The following is a 15,128-nucleotide window of genomic DNA, read 5'->3' as shown; positions in this document are numbered from 1 at the left end:
AGCCCAGCCCACTTTCCGGCTGCCTCCCAGTGAACCTTGGTGGGCAGTGCTCGTACCAATGCCAGAGGCTGGCAGAAGGAGAGGCCAGGCTGGGAGGAATCCCGGCTGGAGGGCTCACTCATCTTGGCTTCTTGGGGTGCCAGGGAGGTGGGGAATTTGACAGTCCACCGTGGTGGAGTGTGAACTTGGGTCCTGAGTGCCAGCTCTGCCACTCAATCGCTGTGTGACTTTGGGTGTGTGGCCTCAGCTTGCCAGGCCTGGTCCTCAACTCCCTTTTGGCAAAGTGCGGATGGTAAGGGTTCCCAGCTTGGGGCTGCAGTCAGGGTCCCAAAAACCGGTGCCGGGAAAGCACTTTGCACTGCATCTGTGCTGGAGTAAGTGTGGGACGTGTGTTGCTCTGCTCTTCCCATATGGTGTCAGCAGTAATGGGGATGATTGTTGCTTGCATGTCACGTGTCATCTATTTGCTTTCACATGCAGTCAAGCCTGTCATTTAAGACGATCAGAATTTGCAGGTGGTTATCGAATTGAATGTGAGTTAACTTGCAGAATCCTAAATGTTCCTCACGTTAGCATTTGATTGTGCCTGAAACAGACAACAGTCACTGTCTGTCTTTGATGTACGGATCCGCCCTGTCTTTGAGTTCCGTCCAGGGGCTGGGGTTCCCCTGTCCTGTTTTTGCATAATTTATACCCACAAGGAGTCCTCTGAAATTCCCCATTTGGGCTTCCTCAAAGTGTTATGAAAGCTTAAAGAGATTTACGAGATAATCTGACCACATCAATGCTCTGGGTCTGCCCTGTGTCTTACAGCTGTCCCACAGCCCCTGATTAAGTTGGGAGCACTTGGTGACCCTGCCTTTTCTGAGATGTGGACACCTATGTTCACAGCAACAACAGATCTCTTCTTAGGCTCATGTTTTGCTGGTTTGCACAATATTTTGTTCAACTCTGCAGTGACATTAGCCAGTGCATCCGGCATGAATAGATGAGAGCAGACACGGTGGGCTCCCGGTAAACTTCCAAGTTGATGTAGGATGCGGTACAGGATTACAGATGCTGGCGCCGAGCGTCCAGCGAGCAGCACTGGGCAACAGGTGTTTGGCTGGTTGCTCCATTCGTTCTGGAAGACAATTAATGGTCAGGGGGAGGGCTATAGGGCAGTTTGGTGGGACCTCACATACCTGGTTCTTGGAGGGCACAGAGTTCAATTCCCATCAGCAGGCAGTGAGGACCCCAGCTTTCCTGCAGCTTTCACAGCTGCTCTGGCCAGACGCCCCTTCCATTTCCCCTCCACGTGTGTCTGTCTCTTCTTGAGTGTGATACCTTGCCATCCAGCCTTTAATTCCACACTCACAGTCTTATATGTACCTCTCTTTCTCATTGTAAGCTTCTCAAATGAGGGAAATACGCTCTCTTGTGTTTTTTCAGCTCCAACTTTGCAGTGGGCCTGTACACATAGTAAGTGCTGGGAAAAATAACCGTTGAAGTTAATTGTTCAGTAAATTAACTTTCTCATGGGGGTATGTGTGGATTATGTGACCTAATCTGTAAATATATGATATCCAAGTTATATACACAAGACTCCTGGTGCAGGGTGTTGTTTAGGGTTGATCCTTGATCAACTTTCGCTAAACTGGAGGGAATCTGACAGGGGAATTGCCGAGTGGTGGAGCATCCTGGGTCTTTGCTGCCCTAATATTTTACAGTTTCCATCAGCTCTTCCCAATCACGTGAATAATTTCCACCCACAGGGTTGGTTTTCCCCAGTGTTTTCTTTACGTCCAGTCAAGAAGGAGAGAGGACTTCTCACGGGGTGCCTGGTGCGGCTCTAGCAGGAGGCCATTTTGGCTCCACCCCTGTGCGCCTCCCCCTTGCTCTGTTCCAGGTGCACACAGTCAGCCCTCACTTCCTGGAGGGAGAAGGCCAGGCAGAGGGAGGGGACAAGGTGGGGAGCGGTGGGGGCAGCTCTTGGTCTGCAAATACGCATTCACTGAGGCCTCTGGAGCGCCAGTGCTGGACCTGCTGGCAGTTCCAATGTGGTTTCTCTCGTTATGGAATTTACCTTCTAGGTGCTGTGGGGTCAGGGCTGCACGCAGAGAAGTTCTGGGGGACAAGGACATCAGTTTCATAACTACCCGCACCCCCCAAATGCCTCTTTAATTTTGCCAGGGTACTTCCTTTTGGGGAAAGAGACTCAACCATGCTCTAATAGAAAAGAGTGGAATGAGCTCTTCCCCTTTCAGACCTCTGCTCGCTCCAGAGCCCGATGCACAGTCCTAGAAGTTATAGCACTCTTCTTTCCCAGAGACGAGCTACAGGAAGTTCTCGTGGCAAGAATCCTGAAGTAAATTACACTTATAGGAGTTTCTCCTGAGGGAATCACTAAGGATGATGAAAATTTTTAACTGCAGAATGTTTGTCACAGCATAGTTTATAAGAGTGAAAATTGAGAGACCAATAACATTCAGGTATAGGGGAAATTACGTCCCAGCTAGACATTGGATACCACATGCTATTGAAAACTACTTCGTGGAAGAAAATCTGATGATATGGACTTACAGTGCTACTCTATTTTTAAATAAGTGTGTGTGGAAAAAAGCCAGGAAGGATCTATTCTGTGTTGCTAACTGTGGTTGTCTTGGAGTGTGCGAAGGAGTGGGTAGATGGGTCCATCTCCTTCTTTGTGTGTCTCTACTTTCTGAATTTTCTACAAGAAAATAACTTGCTTTTATCGTAAGAAAGAAAATAAGTGAGCACTTGTTATTTTTAAAATAGTACAGCAGGAGGCTGGCCTCGCAGTGCTGCGGTGGGCTCTGGTCTGCAGTGAGGCGGAGGCTGAGTGGGCCCGGCAGAGGGTGCAGTGCCTGCGTGGGACTGACTCCCAGCCGCGTGTGCACCTGAGGGAAAGGCTGGGAAGACCAGTTGTTTCTCCTGTAGAATGCTCTGCCAGCCTCCTGCTTTCCATCACTCATCTCGGTGCAGACTGATTTGATTTTATTATTTTGTTTTTATTACTTTCGGATTCAATTTGTACTGGACATCTGAACTCCCTGAGTGTAGAAAGGAAAAAAAAAGAGATTGGTGGATCTAAGAGGCGTTGCCATTCTAAACCTGGTCATGGGCCCATGTGGCAGTCCTAGATTGAAGCCCCAGAGTTTAGAGGATGGATTTGAAAATATCACACTGTCACCTTTTTTTTTTTGGAGGAAGATTGGCCATGAGCTAACATCTGCCCCCAATTCTCCTCTTTTTTTTTTGCTGAGGAAGAGTGGCCCTGAGCTAACATCTGTGCCCATCTTCCTCCATTTTATACATGGGACCACAGAATGGCTTGATGTGCGGTACAGAGGTCTGCACCCGGGATCCAAACCAGCAAACCCCAGGCTGCTGAAGTGGAATGTGCAAACCAACCACTATGCCACTGGGCTGGCCCCTGTCACCATTTCTTAAATGAAGTGGGATGCCCAATGCTTAGCTATTGAAGCTGCCCTTTGGCAGAGACCCAGGTGAGTATCCTGTCTGTCTGTACATGTGGGGAGGGGCCGCTGGGCCTTGCACCCAGGGCACTGACCTTAGACAACCGTGGCTTCCATAATTTAGTCAGGTGACCTTGGGCAGGTCAGTTAGGTGGCAGGAACTTTGTTTCTTCACCTGGAAAAAGGGAGCAACGTTTCAGTGAGGAGTAAGATCATGGGCGGTTTTTGTCCAATGTATCACGTTATATACATGGTATAGATTTTGACTGATGTTAAGTTGGGATGAGACTCATTTTGTTGATAGGTTCTGTTGATAGGGTTGATCCAAGAAAACTTATTTCCTGGTGTTTATCAGCGTTCTTTGGGTCTAGTTACTATGTCATCTTCTCAAAGTCTTCTGAGTGGCTCGCTCACTTGTCAGAGAATAACTTGGAAATCAAATTTTCCTTAGTGCAGAAGCAAGTATCAGTGAGGAAAGCCATCAGGGTCAAGCTCCTCTGTTTCTGGACTGCCAGGAGCATGAGTAGGGCACGGCTCAGACAGCCCCGGGTGAATGTCACTCCCCTGGTCATAGATGAGGACTCGAGTGGACAAGGCCCACCTGACTGAGCCAAGAGTGTCTTGCCGTGGACACAAAGCTGGGATTTGAGCCCAGCTTTTGCCAGTTCTAGGTCCTTTCCTGGGGTCTGCCCACTGACATGATGGTCAGGACGATGACAGAAATGCTGGGAGGCACCATTTTGGGTGGTAGTTGGAGGAGCTGTTAAACCCTGGCGATGGAATTAATTTGAAGTTCCAGAGAAACAAGGAGCTATTTTTGGTTTCTGAGTGGCCGAAAAACATGCTGGGGAGTGGCGTTTTTGAAAGCTTGGTTTCAGGCAGTGGAAAGGAGTTAATGTGATATTGTGATGTATGATAAGAAATATATATTTGCTCTTCGTCCCTGAAAACACTTGGAATTTCCTAAGTGATGAGAGCCATAACGGTGTCCTTTGTTATGTTAATGGGGTCCCGGAAAGCACCTAAGGATGGGGCTGGTTGCCAGTGGAGCCAAGCCAGTGAGTCCAGGGTTGGGAATTTTAGTCCCACCTCCAGTCCTCAACCTGGAGGTTGAGCCAATCACCAGTGGCTAATGATGTAATCAATCACGCTTATGCAATGAAGCCTACTTAAAAACCCAAAAGGACAGGGTTCAGAGAGCTTCCTGGTTGGTGAACGCGTGGAGATTTGGGGAGAGTGGCTCCTGGCCAGAGCATGGAAGCTCCGCCCTCTTTCTCCATACCTTGCCCTTCGCATCTCCACCATCTGGCTGTTCCTGAGTTACATCCTTTTTATGATAAACCAGTAATCTAGTAATTAACCAAATCAAGTTGTTCTTTTCTCCCTTTTTTTCCTGGAGAGCCTGTTTTAAATATTTATCAGAACACTATAGGGGCCAGTCCGGTGGTATAGTGGCTAGGTTCATGTGCTGTACTTTGGCAGCCTGGGGTTTGCAGGTTCGGATCCTGGGCGTGGACCTAGCACCGCTCTTCAAACCACGCTGTGGCGGCATCCCACGTAAAATAGAGGAAGATTGGCACAGATGTTAGCTCAGCGACACTTTTCCTAACCAGAACAACAAAAAAGAGAACACTATAGGGAGAGTGAAATTGGAGGAATGAGGTCCTGTCCTGTGGGTCGTGTCCTGTGGGTCGTGTCCTGTGGATCATGTCCTGTGGGTCACGTTGGGCCCTTGGATGTGAGGTGCAGCCCTGCCCATGCAGCCCAGGGAGTCGGGGTGGGGGGGGGCGGCGCTTTCCCCTGCTGGGTGGAGAGGCTCCTGCAGAAGTGCTCCCAGGAGGAGGACCTGCCTTTTCCTCTGGACGCCTGGCGTTCACCTGCCCCTGCGGTGCCCTGGGCCTCCCTTCTCAGGAACTGCGTGCTGCTGGCATTGGCCCCAGACCCTTGGGGAGGGGTGTGGAGAGGAAGCTTCCTCTGCCGAGCGAGCAGCCTGCAGACTGGACCTCTCGCTCCTGGCCCTCCTCATGCCTGACCTCTCCTGAGGGCCCAGCCCCTTCTTATTTCCACAGATACCCTGGGCACTGCTTGGGAGGCCCCAGCTCAAGTGGATGCCCTCTGTCCACAGCAGTGGAGGCTGAAAGCCCAAAGGGGCCTGGTTTTGATTTGAGCACTGTCTGTCCAGTGCCCAGCAGGAGCAGATGCTCACTGGCACCTCGCTGGACATGTGCGTGAGAACGTGGACACAGCTTCGAGAAGGCTCTGGTCCACCTCCGAGTGGTCAAGTGCACTGGGCTGCTGGGGAAGCTCCTCTGCTTGTCTCTTCCTGGGCATCCCTCACCCTGATGGTACCAGGCCAAGTTCATCCAGCCTGCCCTGGGCTGCTTCTTCGTGCGTTGTTGGTCTGCCTGGCCAAGGCTGCCGTGGTTGAGAATGCTGCTGCTGGAAATTTGCTGGCCTTTTTGAGAGAGCTGGGTCCCCAAGCTTGGTGTGCTCTCGGTCACCACGAAGTAAGGAATACACAGCCTGTCCTCAGGGCGCCACACCTGGCCAGTCTGCTCCCCCAGCAGAGCATGTCCCTCCCTGTAGAATGCAGGTGGTGGGCTAGAACCTTCTCTCTCTTTACAAGGCCAGTGATGGTGAAGGGTGTGGGCCGTGGGCCTAGGTGCCTCTCCGACCAGTTCTCACAGCGATCCTGCGAGGCTGCCTTTGTCAGCCCATTTCACAGAGGGGAGAATCGAGGCTCAGATGAGTCAAAGTCCTCTTTGGTCTCCCAGTCTGCTGATGTGCCAGGTGAAGGGACAGGTGGCCCGCTCAGCCCGAGCCTCCCATGCTCTCCCAGAAGCCCCTGCTGGCCCGCGGGAGCTGAGTCGGCCTGAGGCAGAGCGCCCAGCCTGTCAGCTTGGGGCTCCCTTTGCATCTGGCCTGGAAGGAGACCCCTCGCCTTTTCCTCTGGAGCCATCGAGCCAGAGGCGGGGTTTGAGGGCCAAGCGGGCCCTCCCCGTTCCCCTCTCTGTGGTCCTCTTTATGGGTAGGAATGTTCCTGTTATGAAATAATTGAGAAAAGTAAGAGAATATGTGTATGTGAGGCGTAATTATAAAATGAGCCCTCGTGAATCTCCTTCTTAAGGGACATAACTGACCATTTAATACCGAAATCCGTCCGAGTGTCGCCAGTGTAGACAGTGGTGGGGGTCTGACAGCGGGACGGGCCCTGCTCCTGGGCAGCTCCTCACACGGCTGCGGCCCACCCTTGCCCTTGTGGCTCTGAGTGTCAAGTGACTGATTCAATCCAGCCTTGACAGGTCGGGTGGCCTCTGAAGCCACCGTGTCCCCAAGATCTGACCTGTGCCCAGCTGCCATCTCCCTTTCTGTTTTGTTCTCTGGGAAACTTGGAGCCCAGGAGGGCACAGAAGTTTTTGGTGCCCCTGTGTCTCTCTGGTCTGGCTACGTCGTTTGACCTGGTTTTTGTGTTTTCTTGGTTTTGGTTAATTAACAGGGACAGAAGGTGGGCACCAGGCACTTGCTAGGTTCTGGGGCACGGGCCTGAGTACCTGCCCTCCCAGGAACCCACCACAGCTTTCTCTCCTGGGGGAAGCTTGGCAGACAGGGGACCCCTGCCCTGTCTGCACCCCAGGAGGGCAGGCCTCCAATCATGGGTCCTGGGAGGACGCAGCCGGTGCAGCGCTCTGCTCTGCGCAGCCCTTCCTGCTCCCTCTCTGGTCCCTGCAGGGCCTCGGCAGACAGCGTCCAGGGCCCTGCCTGCAGGCGTGAGAACTGCACCTGGTGCCCGCCTCGGCTGCTGCCCACACCTTCCCACTCACGGCGGCGCTGTCCCACCTGCTGAACCGCTCCTGCCGCCACGTTGGCCAGTGGCAGGGAGAGGGGCGCGGAGGAGCGGCAGGGAGGAAGCCCGGTGGTCTGAGGGAGCCGCTTCAGGAAGGAGAAGTCCTGGCCACCCGCCCCTTCCAGCACAGTGAGTGCCGCCCCGCTGGCGGGCGGGTCTGCACCGGCTGCGTCTGTCTCTGGCGCCCCCGGGCTCTTTGCTCAGCTCCTGGCTCTGCAGCGAAGGGGCTGTGAAAGTTTCCTTGAGTGCCAGGCCCTGGTGCTGTCCCAGGCGCCTGCTTCCTGGGCTGTGTTTCTGAGCCCTTCGGCCCCCAGCCCCTCTGGGGACCTCAGACTTGGTCGTAAAAGCTCCCGCCTGGGGGACGCCACCCTTCCTCCCTCCGTATGGTTCAGACCAGCCTGCGCTTCTCAGAATTCCAAGCATTTGGTGACAAATAAGCACAGATATAATCTCAGTCTGAACAAAACCTTGATCTTGTAGTTCAGTGGGGGCGAAATGATATTATTTTGGTTTCCTGACTTGTGTATTTATTTATATTTTGGTGAGGCAGACTGGCCCTGAGCTAACATCTGTTGCCAATCTTCGTTTTTTTTGCCTGAGGAAGATTGTTGCTGAGCTAACATCTGTGCCAATCTTCCTTTATTTTGTATGTGGGACACCACCAGAGCATAGCTTGATGAGCGGTGTGTAGGTCCATGTCCGAGATCCGAACCCACAAAACCTGGGCCACCAAAGCGGAGTGCATAAATTTAACCACTGTGCTGCAGGGCTGGCCCCAGCTGGGTATCTTTTTTTCTGGCAATTCTTGGTAATCGCTGCCCACCTTTAAGAGCATTAAGAAGAAAATTCAGGGTGGGTAATCCTGATAATGAGTTTGTTTCTGGTGTTCTCATTCTGGAAGGGAAAAATGTCTTGCTGGCTGTCTGACTTTAGGGAAATTACTTTCCATCTCTGAGTCTTATTTCTCTGCCGGTAGAATGGTGCTGCGGTCTCAGTTGGTTACTGCATTTAGGGTGGATTTATGGGGAAATTGCTTTTGAGGGGCCAGTCTCTGCCTGGCACCCCAAACGATGATTGACTGCATAGCTGATATTTATTTAGCTCTTGTTACCTGCCAGGCGCTATTCTTAGCCCTATACACGTGTCGCCTTATTTAATCCTCCCAACACCTCCACTTTCCAGATGAGGAACCAATCGCGGACAGGTTGAATTACCAGGGTCAGGCAGCTCTGAAGGTGGCAGAGCTGGCTTCTGTCCCAGGCATTGGGACTCCAAAGCCTGTGCCTGCCTGCTTGGTGGTGAATGAATGAATGAACAAATGAATGCCTTGAAGTTTGTCCACTGCACATGGCTGGTTGTTGCCTTTGGAAAAGGTTTTAAATGTATTTTTTCTCCATGTGCCTGGGGACACAAAAACCAAAAGTGCAGGGGGTTTCAGCTGACCTCTTCAGAGGCCCCGGCCGCCGAGGTCTGTGCCCTGCCGCCAGGCCCCCTGCGCCCCCTTGTGAATCTGGCTTGCATTACGCAATGTCCGTTTTGTTCCTTTTTACGGAACCATTCACACTGCGGGTTTCAGGGCTGGTCCGCACAGCTGGGAGCAGCACATGGCCCGGAGACTCTGGGGAAGCTGGCGTCCTGGCTGCGTTTTCAGGCCTTGCCAAGATTCCTGGTGTGGCGTCCACAAAAGGTCTTTCTCTCTTTGCTCGTCATTCAAAGGCAGAGAGGGCGAGGGGAGGGGGGAAACAGAGGCCCAGTCTTTCAGCTGCTCCAGCCCAGGGACCCTGTGCTGCCCTTCCCCGCAGTGAGCAGGAGCCAGGGGGGAGCCTGGCGAGTGGCGACCAGCTCCCTGGTGGTTGGCGGTGTGCCCAGTGCCGATCTCTGCTTCATGTGCCGGTTCAGGGGCAGGGAAGCTCATGAACTGCTTCTCACAGGGTGGGCATGGGGCTTCCAGCAGAAAGCACCAGCGAGAACGAGAGTTAGGTAGCCAGTCCCGGGGTGGGCACAGCATGCTGAGTCCACCCCGGCAGTGCGCAAAAGCCACGTTCTGCAGCTCTGGAGGAGAGGACGGGGGCTGCAGAGCTTAGACGAGGATTCACACAGCTAGTTATTTCTGCACAGGTGAGGTCGGCGCAGCCAAGAAGACCGTGAGCGTTTACCGAGTTGTCTGGAGTTGATGCTTCACCACCGGCTAGTCAAAGGACAGTTTCTTCCGAAATAAGCACCCCCAGTTCCATTGATTCCAAAGTTATAACTGTGCGAAGGCGTGGAGAATTACTGCTTTTCATCTGCTCTTCTTTTAGATGCCAAGTCTGTTTAAGGCACTTGGGTACACTTATTTTTCTTAGCCTGCAGATAAAGCTGACTGGGTATTTATTACTGAAATGTAAACGCAGCTTCCCTGTGCCTCCTAACGCAGCCAGGTCATCCTGCCGACACTTTGAACTTAGCGGTGGCTTTGTTCCTTCCTTCGTCCTGCACATCCGAGTTCTGCCATTTGTAGGATGCCGCCCCAGTGCTGAGTTGCATCTGGGCACTGGGCAGCCAGCGCCTCTGCTGTGTCTTCACAGGCGGAGCTAGAGCTTAGACAAGAATTCACACAGCTAGTTATTTCTGTGCATTTGAGGTGAGTGCAGTCAAGAAGACCAAGACAGATGGACATATAAATGGAGTCGGACCAGGGGCTGCTTTGCTGGGGAGATGACATATGAGCTGAGAGCTCCAGGTAGGACTTGGATAAGTGGATGGGGAGCATTCCAAACTGTGCACAGCATGTGCAGAGGCCCTGGGGCAGGAGGGAATGGAGTGTGTGAGGGGAACTGAAAAGTGGGTTGTGATGCAGGGATGGAGAGTGAGGGAGATACCTGATGCATCAGGCAGTGGGGTACGGGCCAGCTCACCGAAAACCTGGTGGGCCAGGCTGAGTCCCCACCCTAAACCCAGCAGCAGCAGCTGCAGCAGCAGAACGTGGGAACACCACACTAGCATTACCCCGACACAGGCGTGTTTTGCTGCCTGTGAACTCTGCTCTCCAGCTCCCTTCTGCCTGCAGGATTCACACTCAGGCCAAGCCCCCTCCCCCGTCCCGTGTGTGTGTGAGTTTATGTTTACCCCATGCTGGGCCCGTTCTCGGTGTGGCACAGACCTTGGCTGCCCAGCCCCACTATGGCCTTCCAGAGTGGGTTGCTGTAGTTGTCAGCCCATTTTGTGGATGAGGAGCCTGAGCAGCTGCCCAAGGTCCCAAGGCTCGAGCCTTTGGCGATCTTGTCACCTGTACTTACAGAGACACCTTCAGCCAAAGGAGAGCAGGCCTGGCGATGCTGGGACACCCTGCAGGGCTAACCCTGTCTCCATGTCCACTGGCTGTGTGGCCCTGCAGTCACAGATGCCCAAGGGTGGGCGTGGTGAGGGGGTGTGTGTGCCCAGCTCTGGCTCCACTGCTTACCTGCTGTGTGACGGGGACGTGCTCTGAATATCTTCCCCTTGGCTTTCCCTGTTGGTGAGTTAGAGGGGTAATGCGGTACATGCCGTGTAGCCGCTGTTGTCACTGTCCCTACCAGCACCCGAGCCTGCCAGGTGGTCCTCTACGTTCTGGTTGGGCCACGAGGTGTCCGTGCTGTGTTGTTTCTGTGTTAGGTTTGTTAAGCATCACTTTTCACAGAAGTGACGGTGCTATAGGATGGGGACTGTCTGAGGTCCTGCTGGCCCTGCATGGTCCCTAACCCCCAGGTGAGGTGCAGACTGCGAGGCCTGCGCTGGAAAGACCAGGAGAGTGGCGGAGGCTGAGGCAGGTGAATGGCCTCCCCGAGGTCACAGGTGGACCCAGACAGTCTGGTGTGGAATCATGTCCTGTGACAAAAACTGGGACAGTTTCTCCCAAGAAAATTGTCTTCACGCCTGTGCCAGCCAGTCCTGCCTCTCACCCTATGGCTAACACACCGTGAGGCGTGAACCAGGCTCTCTTATTAATGCGAAGTTCGTGTTGGCACACAAATCTCGTGGTGGTCGCCATCCTCTCTTGAAAGGTGGCCTCATGAGTGTATATCCCTCACTGCAAAATTGCTATTGCTACGTCTTTTTCAGATATAAAAATAACCCATTAACAAGGAAATGAGTTTTAATAATTTCAAACATACATTGGGCGAGAGAGCCCCTGTGGGCGGGTTGGCCAATTCTTTACCTGGTGGAGCGCTCCTCTTTGCTGTTGACCAGCGACTCGTGGATTCCAGGGCTGGGCTGGGCCTTCCAAGCCCTGGGTCCCAGCTCTCATTTTATCAGAAGAGACTGATGCCCAGGGAGGCTGCTGACTCCCTCAGTCCCAGGACCACTTAGTGGTCCAGCCCGATGAGCTCCAGGCCCCGCCAGAAGCAATGCACTCAAGGAGCTGTGACGCCTGGAGCCGCGCAGTGTACCTTTTGCAGGTTTAACCTTCAGCACACATTCCACTGGTGCCTTGTCCCTTCCCCTGCTTTTTTCTTAGCGCCTTTAGAAGTTGCAGGCTGTGATAAGTGTGTGCCAAAGGGGCCACAGGTGAGGGAGGCTGGGCCAGTGAGGCGGGTGGAGAGTGCTTTGTCTCCCTGGATGCCTGGAGAGCACAGGAGGCGGTGCTGCTGTCTCCTGGGCCCGCGGCGTCGGTCATAAAATGGTGGGCGCATCCTGGAGCCCAGAGCCTCGAAGCCTTCCCGGGAAGGTGGGCCAGCAGATCGCTTTCTGCAAAACAGCAAGAGAAAAGGAGTTTGCAGCACAGTCCTAGAGGCCTGTGGCCCACAAGCAGACACTTTCTTAAACTTCTTTCACAAGGTTAGGGTGCAGGGTTCCTCGTGAGCAAGGGACCTGCTTCAGTAAACTTTTAGTAAGTTGGCCTCTCAGTCGTTCTTGGGCAGTGAAATGTGGTGTATGAGGGGGGCTTCAGTTTGTGAACTCCAAGAGTAGATATAGGCTTTGCTTTTGAGTAAGGACCGGCAGAGACATCGTATCCCTGAGTCCCCTTCCTGACAAGCACAGGGTTTGGCAAGTCGTGCCCTTTCCAGTGGGCCTGGGGCATACCTGTCGCCATCTGCTGCTCAGCAGAGCTTCCTGAGCACCGAGGGTCCTCTCCCGGTGTACCCGGGTCCCGTCACTGGCACGTCATCCACTTGGTTCTGAATGGAGGGTTTCCCCGTCGGGGGATTTCAGTGCACATCCGACCTCGGAAGCTGGCTTAGAAGTGGAGAATTGCGCATGGTTTCTCTCTCCCGCTCGGCTTAGGGCAAGACTAGCTCCCCCAGAGAAGCTCTCCTAACCTCACTGAGTTTAGTTTGATCTGGGACAGGCAGGCAGGACAGACTGTGGACAGTCGAGGGTCTGGGAATCGCAATATCGTTTGGTGTCAGAAGTGGGTACCACATCTTAACTGTGTGATTCTAGTCTTTCTGATGCTCGTTTCCCAAGCTGTGAAACGAGGATGATGATTTCTGCTTCCTGGGGCTCCCGCTGACAGCCAGGTGGCGGACCAGGTGTGGGCTGCTTCCTGACCGCAGGCACCTGTGGCCTGTTACAGGACAGTGCTGGTGGCATGGTGCTGCCTTCCATAGTGTGCACTGTTGCCTGGGCACAGCCGGCTGCTCTGAGGTTTGGGGGCAGGAGGGCGAGAAATGGTCCAGGCTGGCTTTCTCTCCAGCCGTGCGGGGCCCCTGGATTGGCAGGAGGGCCTCCCTTCATCCTGGGGACCCCCCTCCTGTCACACTTCCCTTCATGCACCAGTTCTGGCCCCAGTGGTCCTCTTGCTCCTCCCCAAGATGCAGACAGGCCTACCGCAGGGCCTTGGTGTTGGCTGTGCTCTGCCTGAGATGTGTTCCCTTTGCTGGATCTCCCTCACTGCAGGAATCCTCAGCCCCTCCCACAGCACCCCCATCTCCCCTGCAGCTGTGCCCCTCTCCCCCTCTTTGAGGGGTGGGCACCTCACCTGAGGGGTGGCCAGGAGGCCTGGCTGCCTGGCTGGGGTGGGCAGTTGGTAGGAGGTGGTTTCCGGCCCCCGTCATACAGTTAGGTGGTAGGGGGTGCTGGAAGACATAAAGGGCCCTGCCTTCAAGGAGTTCACTCTTTATTGACAGACGTCCACATATGTATCGTGTCTGATTGTTCTAAATCAGTGCAGGTTACTTCAGTCTAAAGTGCTGTAGGACACAGCTGAGCAGCTGCAGCTGCGACAAAGAAATGCTGGGAGGGTGGGCGAGGCCTGGCCTTCTGACTGTAGTTTGCGTGTGCTTGTCTGTGTGTGTTTAATTATCATCAGTCTATTTATCTCTGTATCTGTCTGTCCATCTATGTATCTGTCTACCATCTAGGTATGTATGTGTGTATCTATCATCTGTGTATTTGTGTATCTATCGTCTATGTAATTATCTGTCTATGAATCTATCTATGTGTTTGTCATCTACTTTTCTTGCATTTATGCATTCACGGGGGCATGGAGCCCAGGACTTTTTGGGGGTGAGGGCTGGCTAGGACCCTCTGGGAAGCCGTGGGGCTACGGGGCTGCTTCAGGGAGAGAGGGAGCTGCCCTTACAGGCTCAGACTTGCTGTCCACTGGAGGGTTGGCATTTCCCGGGTCCAGAAGCTGCCCGGCTCTCTGCCCTGGGCACCAGGAAGTGTCTTGTGCCCGTGTGGTAGTTCTGGGGGAAATTACGCATCAAAATTTAAATGGTTCCTATGACCTTCAAGCCAGGAGAGGAGGTGGTGCGGAGAAGCTCTGCTGCCTCCTGGAAACTCAACTGCTGCTCGTCAAGAATGCCGATGGGCTGTCCCCGCGGGTCACAGTGGACAGGCGGGGTGCGCCTATGGGCGTGTCTTCCGTAGTGAGCGCTGTCATCTGCTCCATGTGTTTCACGACCTAGTGGATCAGAGTTTGTACCTTCTTAGTGGAAATGCAGGGAAGTTTGGAAAATGTCAGACTGCCCAGTGGAACCCCTTTGTGCTGGTCAATAGCTGAGGGCAGTGGTCTCCAGACAGCTCTGACTACACACTCCTCCCGGTAAGACCTACTTACATTAGTTGTGAATATAGTGTAACGGGATGCAGTAGAACAGAATCTTACCTGTTTGTCAATGTGTTTGTGTCCCATTTTGCAAATGTATTGCATGTGTTCTACAGCCCTCACAGGATGCGACAGTAGATGGTGGATGAGCGGCAGGAATAGTGAACGGGCTGTGTGCTCCCCACTGGGAACGGTGGTTCCCAAGCACAGTGATGATTGGAATCAGCTGGTTGGCTTAAAACCCAAGTGGTCCCAGTTACCACAGCAGCGATTTTGATGATCCCCTGTGATTGGCAGTTAAGTCCAAAGGGAGATGTAGTCACTGAGGGAATCTGCCTCTGGGGTCTCTCTGGGCCTGGGAGGAAGGTGAGCTGGGCGGCCCAGTGGCAGGGGTCAGGGCCTGTGGCCTGGCTGTGCCCAGTGTGCCCAGCTGTGCACAGTGACTCGAGGTGGGCCGGGAACATTCCTGTTCCAAGATGCTCAACATCCACCCTCAGGGGTTCCCTCATCGTCTGCCTTTCAGAAGGCACTCTTCCGTGACTGCGACCCTGGGGGGAAGGCCTGAATGCCATACTGGGAGCAGAACTACTTGTGAACTGATCCTGGGGGCATTGCGGATTCTCTCTCCAGTTACAGGAGTAAACTGTCAAGGTGGAAAAGTAAAAAACGCACATAGAAGAAAAAAACCCAGAATGTGATAGAACATGCCAGAAACAAACTACTGCCGAATCAGCCTGCAGTCTGGCCAGACCTTTGTATGTGTGAGTGTGCATGTATGTGTGTGAATCATATA

At 53.5% G+C, this 15,128-nt stretch overlaps 1 protein-coding gene across 26 annotated transcripts in view; it reads left to right on the top strand.

Annotated features, from left to right (window-relative positions):
• TNS3 (tensin 3) overlaps nt 1-15,128 on the top strand; it is a 260,512-nt gene that overhangs the window by 97,713 nt on the left and 147,671 nt on the right. For 5 of the 26 annotated variants that reach the window (XM_070615553.1, XM_070615546.1, XM_070615547.1 and 2 more), the window contains one exon: nt 3,329-3,509. The exons of 20 other annotated variants lie outside the window; for them this stretch is intronic. The gene's annotated coding sequence lies outside the window, so the exon portion shown is untranslated. Of the gene's footprint in view, nt 1-3,328; nt 3,510-7,284; nt 7,453-15,128 lie in introns of those variants that run through there. One more of the 26 variants, XM_070615551.1, reaches the window with a different exon arrangement.

The sequence above is a fragment of the Equus przewalskii genome, chromosome 4 (genome assembly GCF_037783145.1).
Source record: "Equus przewalskii isolate Varuska chromosome 4, EquPr2, whole genome shotgun sequence".
NCBI classification, from domain to species: domain Eukaryota; kingdom Metazoa; phylum Chordata; class Mammalia; order Perissodactyla; family Equidae; genus Equus; species Equus przewalskii.
The sequence above is the reverse complement of the archived record's forward strand: the minus strand, read 5'-3'. Positions and strand labels throughout refer to the sequence as shown.